This window comes from Dromiciops gliroides, chromosome 3 (assembly GCF_019393635.1).
Source record: "Dromiciops gliroides isolate mDroGli1 chromosome 3, mDroGli1.pri, whole genome shotgun sequence".
Classification (NCBI taxonomy): Eukaryota; Metazoa; Chordata; class Mammalia; order Microbiotheria; family Microbiotheriidae; genus Dromiciops; species Dromiciops gliroides.
Window position 1 is genome coordinate 563,305,896 of NC_057863.1, and position 7,341 is coordinate 563,313,236.

A 7,341-nucleotide genomic window follows, 5' to 3' on the forward strand; every position below is an offset into this window, starting at 1 on the left:
TCTTTCACAGCATGACTAATGAAGAAATATGCTTAATGTGATTGTACATATATAACCTATTTCATATTACTTGCTGTCTTGGGGAAGAGGGAGGGAGAAAAATTTGAAACTAGAAATCTTATAAAAATAAATATTGAAAACTATCTCTACATGTAACTGGAAAATAATAAATACTTTTAAAAAGAATTGCAAGATAAATTAGAAGAAAAGGATACTTCTTTAATAACTATCAATAAAACTTCAGAAAAGAGACTAGTCTGATGACAAGGGCTCTGTTGAAAGTCCTTGGAAGCTCTTGAAAGAGAAATTGAAGAAGAAATAAGGAGTTACATTAAAGTTTAAGATGAAAAACTTGAAAGGGAAATAAAAAGCCTAGTTACAGAATATGGAAACCTTTAGCAGAATACTGAGCACTTTGGGGGGAAAGGACTATGGGAAAAATATGAATATTCAGGGATACAACAATATCTGTTTAGTAAAATCTAAGGATTGAAAAGTTGGAAAAACATAAAAAATAACTGAGTTGGATAACAATGAAGATAGCAAAAGAGATAATTTTTAAACAATCAGATTCCCAGGGAAGACACAATACTTGCATATCACATCTTTTTTTTTTTTTTTAATATTGCAGGACAATGCTTTTCCTGGTTGGGCTGGTCTTTGGTAGGCCACCAGCATGGGAGTCGACATTCACCATAACAAGGACGGGAAAGTCCGGCGCAAGGAGCCCAAGAGCCAGGACATCTACCTGCGGCTGTTGGTGAAGCTCTACTGGTTCCTGGCCTGTAGAACCAACTCGACTTTCAACAAGGTTGTGCTTCAACAAGGTTGTGTTGAAAAGGCTGTTCATGAGCCGGACTAACTGCCCCGACTTGCCCCTCCCCCATCCCTGTCCTGAATGATCAGGAAGATGAAACTGCCGGGCAGGGAAAACAAAACAGCTGTGGTTGTTGGGACCAGGACTGATGATGTGAGCATCCAGGATGTCCCCAAGCTGAAGGTGTGTGCTCTTCGTGTTACTAGCAATGCCCGGAATCACATCCTCAATGCTGGGTTGGAAGATCCTCACTTTTAACCGGCTGGCCATGAGCTCACCCAAGGTCAAGGGCACTGTCCTGGTGTCTGGTCCACGGAAGGGCCATGAGGTATACAGGCATTTTGGGAAGGCACCTGGAACTCCCCACAGCCACACCAAACCATATGTATGATCCAAGGGCCAAAAGTTCAAAAGTGTCGGGGGCCACCGTGCCAGCCGAGGCTACAAAAACTAATTCCCCTCCTCCTTGTTACATTAAAGACAACACTAAAAAAAATTGCAGGACAATGAGGGTTAAGTGACTTGCCCAGGGTCACACAGCTAGTAAGTGTCAAGTATGTGTGTGAGGCTGGATTTTAACTCAGGTCCTCCTGAATTCAGGGCCGGTGCTTTATTCACTGCACCACCTAGCTGCCCCCTGTATATCATATCTTAAGAAATTATAAACAAAAATGTCTTACAGATATTGGAAACTAAGAGAAAAGTTTTTATTTTAAAAAAAGAATTCAAAGATACAACTAGAAAGAAGCCCCAAATTTCATAGCCCAGAAACATCATCATCAGATTCAATGCTCTTAGTTAGGATCATTTAACAAAGAATCCCACTCATAATCACATAAGAGTCTATTATATAATACAAAAAAAGGAAAGAAAATTTTGGAACATGGAATACTAAAAGACAAAGAATAAAGGTCTATGCCACAGAATAACAAATTGTCCTGCAAAGCTGAACATAATCCTTTGAGGAAAGGGGAGCCACAGTGAGTCTGAGAAGGGACTTCTGAAAGAAGAGATCAATTCTAAGCATTTCTATCAAGAAAATGAGAATTGAAAAGAGCCTTCAGCAGGCAAGCAAAGCAGTTCATTTTAAAAAATCATCACATTGAAGTGGAATCAAGTTTGAACTATCTGAAATAGGTATTCAAGTGTTTAAATCTTGAAAAGTAAAGAAGAAATTATTGTCCCTTCAGACTTCAACATCTCTGATTGTCAATGAGGCAACAATAATGATAGCAAGAAAACCAAACTCAGTGGTTTTGTAATCAAAACAAACAAACAGAAGGTGGAGATGGGGGCAACCCAGAATATACCAGGGAAAGAAGGAGTAAAGATTTTACTATTTATTATAATGGATTGCCACAGGGGGAAAAAATTATTGTACTTCAAACATGGATATGGGGATGCTGAGGTGGTAGTATTATTTACTTTACTGGTATCTAATCCAGAGAAAGGAAGGTTGAACAGAAATATATATTATAAGGATTAAAATAAAATAAAGCATAAAGAATACTGTTCTCAGGCAGAGAGATGAAGGAAAGTCATATGAGAGTAAGATTGAAGTTAAGGTAAAATTAACCACAAGCAAAATTAATTACCACTACTATGAGCTCATGAGAGAGACAAAGAGAAACAGAGACAGAAGACTCAGTTATTCAAATCTTAACTGAGATAATAGGAAGAGAGAAAAAGGACTAAGACTGTTTCAGAAAATATTACCTATAGACACCTAGTGTTCATTCCCCTTTCCTCCATTTTTTATCTAAAGTGGAAACAGTAAACACTGAAGGTATTTTAATGGGATTTCATTGGGGAAACAATTAGAACCTTAATTTTAAATAAGATGAGCTCACCTATAAAAAGAATGACAGAATATATCAAAAGACAAAACCTAATAATTCTTTTGGTTTACAAGAAACACATTCAAAAGAGAAATGTTCATTGAGTTTAAATGAGGTTGAAGTAGAATTTACTATACCTCAACTGAGTTTTTTTTTTAAAACCAGGAGTAATGACTGTGATCTCAGAAAAATAGATATAATTAAGAGAGATGAAGAAGAAAACTACATTATAACTAAAAGCATCATTGACAATGAAACAATACTGAAATATTCAAACGTATTGTAAGATCATTGATGTGCATATCCCATTCAATGATGTGGATCACAAGTCATCCATGCTTGCCTATGCTGTTTAATTCTTGTCTATATTCTTCTGTTAGTTTTCCACAAAGGATCAGACTATGGTAAGGGCCTCCCTCAAGTTCTCTTGGCATCATGAGGTTACAAATAAAGTATATAGTCTTTGCATTACCTATACATTCTCTTGGCTATTGAATAATACATTTTTTAAATTATGCAATTCTTTGATTATATAATTTATAACACTTCTCCATTATGGTTCTTCTTTTCATGAGTCATTGCAACCATTCATTGTCAGCATGCAACTCTCTTACCTGTTGAGTGATTCTTAACTTTTAATTCTAACCAAACTGCAGAAAGAGGTAGCTAGTAAAATGATCATTATTGGTGACTTCAAAATGTTTCCTGTAGAATTAGACAAATAAGAAAGAAATTAAGGAGCTATAAATATCATAAGAAAAATTACATATGATAGATGATTAGGAATGTTTTAAGGGGCATTTTAAGGAATTTGCACTTTTTAAAAGAATTTTGTGGCTCCTTAATAAAAAGTCATTATTTCCTAAGGCACAAAGAAAGCAAAACTTCAGAAAGGTGAAACAATTAAATACATCCTTTACAGATCATCATCATAATAATAATTTATTCAATGATGGAAGTATGAAATAGTAGTTAGAAAAAAATGATCACCAAATAAAGCAATCCCAAGGGTAAAAATCATATTACCATTTTTAAATGATAAAAATGAGAAAATCTGTGGGATGCACACATTTCCTGGAAAAAATGTGCATTTCTAAACACATAAAAAGAAGGGAGGGGGAAAAAGATCAAGAGTGAAAAAATGGACTTATAATAGTTACAATACCTGCCCTAAAAGTTTATAATTTTTCAAGGAGATATGACTTACACACCTGAAACAATGCAAGAGAGTGTACAATATGCCACAGTGCATAATGCAAACTCAGAAAATGGAAAAAAGAAGTCAGAGTGGGAAGAAATAAGAGGAAAAGGGGGAAAACTTTATAGAGAAATTGAGATTCAATATACTCCTAAACTTTGTTAGCCATAAGGTCCAGGATAAATTGATCAAAACAGAATATCTCCTTTCTTTTAAGTGCATCATTATCATTTTTCTCATGACTATTTTACAAAATAAATTATAATGTGTAATTCTCAGTGTAGTAAGTTGAACTATTTATCATTCTATGGAAGCTTGGTTACAAAACTTTTTTTTTTTTTTTAGTTTCAGGAATTGGAAATGGCCATCTAGTATTAGGAGAAACTCATTCCCTTTCTTAAGTGATTAGGACCACACTTAACATGGAGAAACATCGACCTTCTTCCACTATTGTCAGAAATAGCATCCATAGAAAACATTGATTTTTCATATATGTATTAACATGTATTGTGTCCTTATGCATATGAAGGTTATATTAATGAACATCTGAACATGGGGAGAATCATCATTGCCTAATGAAGAAAATATTCTTTAAGAAAAAAAACAACGAATGGCAGATTCTTAATGCAGGGGGTAATTGAACCTATTCATTGGAAGGGGAGTCTCATGGGTTTTAAATATGCATCTCTTCTTGATTGGCAACTGGAATATATAGAGAAGCATACACACAACACTGGCTGCAATATATTGTTGTTGTTGTTACTATTTGTCCTTCATTATCAAAGAGGATCATGACATCAAAGTGAAGTCATGACTTTCACAGAATTGGATTTAAGGGAGGGAGGGATGTGCAAGGTCACTAACCTCACTCTCTCCTCCAGAGTCATCTGGGTCCAGTGGCAAGATATACATCTGGGTACCTCGAGATGGCCCCAGATGTTTAAGGCAATTGGGGTTAACTGACTTGCCCAGGATCACAGGTGATATTTGAATTCAGGTCTTCCTGACTTCAGGGCCAGTGGTCTATCAACTGCACCACCTACCTTCTCTGAAATATATTGTATGACTTCAGAAATATACCTTGAATATTTGGCCCTGTCAAATCTCAACTGTCAGACTGAGAGTCTTAAATACTTCAAAATTCAGAATTTTGGTTAGGGAAGTGCCAAACTAAGTGACCCTAAGGCGAAGATTGACTGAACAAAGTTGATCAATCATTCGAGGACCCATTTAGAGAAGTCAGCCCAAAATACAGAGCAATTGTTCCCCATTACCCCCATAAATACAAGTTGCCTAAGACTGAGTCCCTAGGTGGCTGAAGCCATGCCCTTCCTGAGAACTGAGAATCAGAAGTCAGAATATCTTAAAAGAAGATTTTTTTTTAAATCTTAAAAAAAATACACAGGCTTATGATTTTCTGAATTTGTGGTCTCACCAGACACTGGGAGACAGAATTGCATTTATTGGAGGCCCTTTGTCCTGAAGTATCAGAGGCTCATTACTTAGATTGGATGATCTCTGAAGTTCTTTACAGTACAGAAATCCTAGGATTTTTAAATATTAATGCAATCAGTGGGACAGAGATGCTGCTTAAACACTGAATAGGGAGGAAATTAGGAGAGATTTCTGGGACATATCTTGTATACTGCTAGGGAGAGGGCCCAAAATCTACATGATCCATCCATAAATTCTTTTCTGAACTTCATAGGATTATCTCTATTTTCCTGCTGGAATCTCCCCCACAGATGGATTTTCAGCACATTTTCCAAAATGGAACTCATCATCTGTTCACCTAAACCTTCCCCTTCTCCAAACTTTCCTGTTTCTGTGGATGGCATTGCCATTCCCTAAATAATCCAAGGTTGAATAGCACTGTCATTTTGAACCTCTCCCTCACTACCACCCCAACCTTAATCATTGGAAAAGTTATTGATTCTACCTCTTTAAAATCTCTTGCATTCATCTTCCTTTCTTTACTCATCCAGCCACTATCACTATTCAGGCCCTCATCACCTTTCACCTGGACTCCTTTAACAGCTTTCTACTTATTCTTCATGACTCTTTCTCATCTCTCTGATCTATCGTAGATATAGGTGTCACACTAATCTTCCTGATCATGTCACTTCCCTGCTCTAAAGCTAGTAGTGACTTCCCATTTCTTCTAAGATAAAGTGAAAACTCCTCAGCATTCAAGGTTCTCCATAATCTGACCTCAATTTACCTTTCCAGACATTTCACATTGTTCACTTCCACACCTTCCTTATTCCAGTCAGCCTGAGGTATTAGCTCTCTCTCAAATGGTGTCTCCCACCTCTATGTAATTGCAGGAGTTATATCCCATGCCTAAAATTAAGAACTTTTTTTTTTCATTTCTGCCTCCTGAAAATCTTTTTCTGTTTCCTCAAAGGCTCAGCTCAAGCAATATCTCCTCCATGAACTCTTCCAGAATTCACTTCAATTTTAAGTGCTCCTTTGCCCCAAATATTTTTGTTGTTGTTTAGTTGTTTTCAGTCATATACAACTGGTCATGACTCCTTTTGTGGGTCTTCTTGGCAAAAATATTAGAGTTTTACTATTTCCTTCTCTAGCTAATTTTATAGATGAGGAAACTAAGGCAGAGTTAATTGACTTGCTCAGGCTCACATAGCTAGTAAGTGTCTGAGGCTGGATCTGAACTCAGGTCTTCCTGACTCCAGGCCTGGCATTCTATCTACTGTACCACCTAGCTACCTCAAACATTACCAACCTGGCATTATACTTATCTTATATATGATATACATCCTTCCTTCTCCTCATTCCCAAACTCCATAAGAGCTATGCATTTAAAAATAATTCTTTCCTAGTATTTATTAGAGTTGCTTTCCCAGAACAAAAACCTCCTAAATATTTTCTGAATTTTATTTTTATAATTAAATTAAAGTCAAGGTGCCTGAGCTTGTAGACATATTCCTAGTTCTGACATGCAATCTTTTGAGGCTACTTTGATGTCCCCAAAACTGTGTTTTTTCTTCCAGTGGAAGGAGGCATTTCCCAATTTAAAGGATGGACTTTCTGTAGTAATTCAGTCTCACATTGCTAGTTAAGGTGGTATAAACAGGTCCTATTTACCCTGCTTGAATAAGCTGTCCCTCAAAGTTCTGTGGCTATAGAGCTCAGAAGCTGACCTTAGGGTTCAGAAAGGTATCAACCTCCTTAAAGCATTTCCTTATTCATCTGTCTTCCATCCCCTGGCTATCACTGGCACAACCATAATTAGCTGGCTAATAAGGAAGCTAGCCCAAACCCAGAGAAGAAGTTAAATTAGAGAAAATAAGACAAGAGTATTTCAGAAGAAAAAAAAAAGAGTTGGAGGTGGGGAGGAAGTATGAAAATAATAATAGCTCCCATGAAACAACCCTTTGGAGTGGTATAGTAACATTCTCATTTTACAGATAAAGAAACTGATGCTTAGGTTAAGTGAATTGCCCAAGGACATAGTAAGTAAGTGC

At 36.5% G+C, this 7,341-nt stretch overlaps 1 pseudogene; it reads left to right on the forward strand.

The window, feature by feature from the left end:
* The first annotated feature begins 676 nt into the window (after positions 1–676).
* On the forward strand, positions 677–1,271 carry LOC122750328 (annotated as a pseudogene).
* The last annotated feature ends 6,070 nt before the right edge of the window (positions 1,272–7,341 follow it).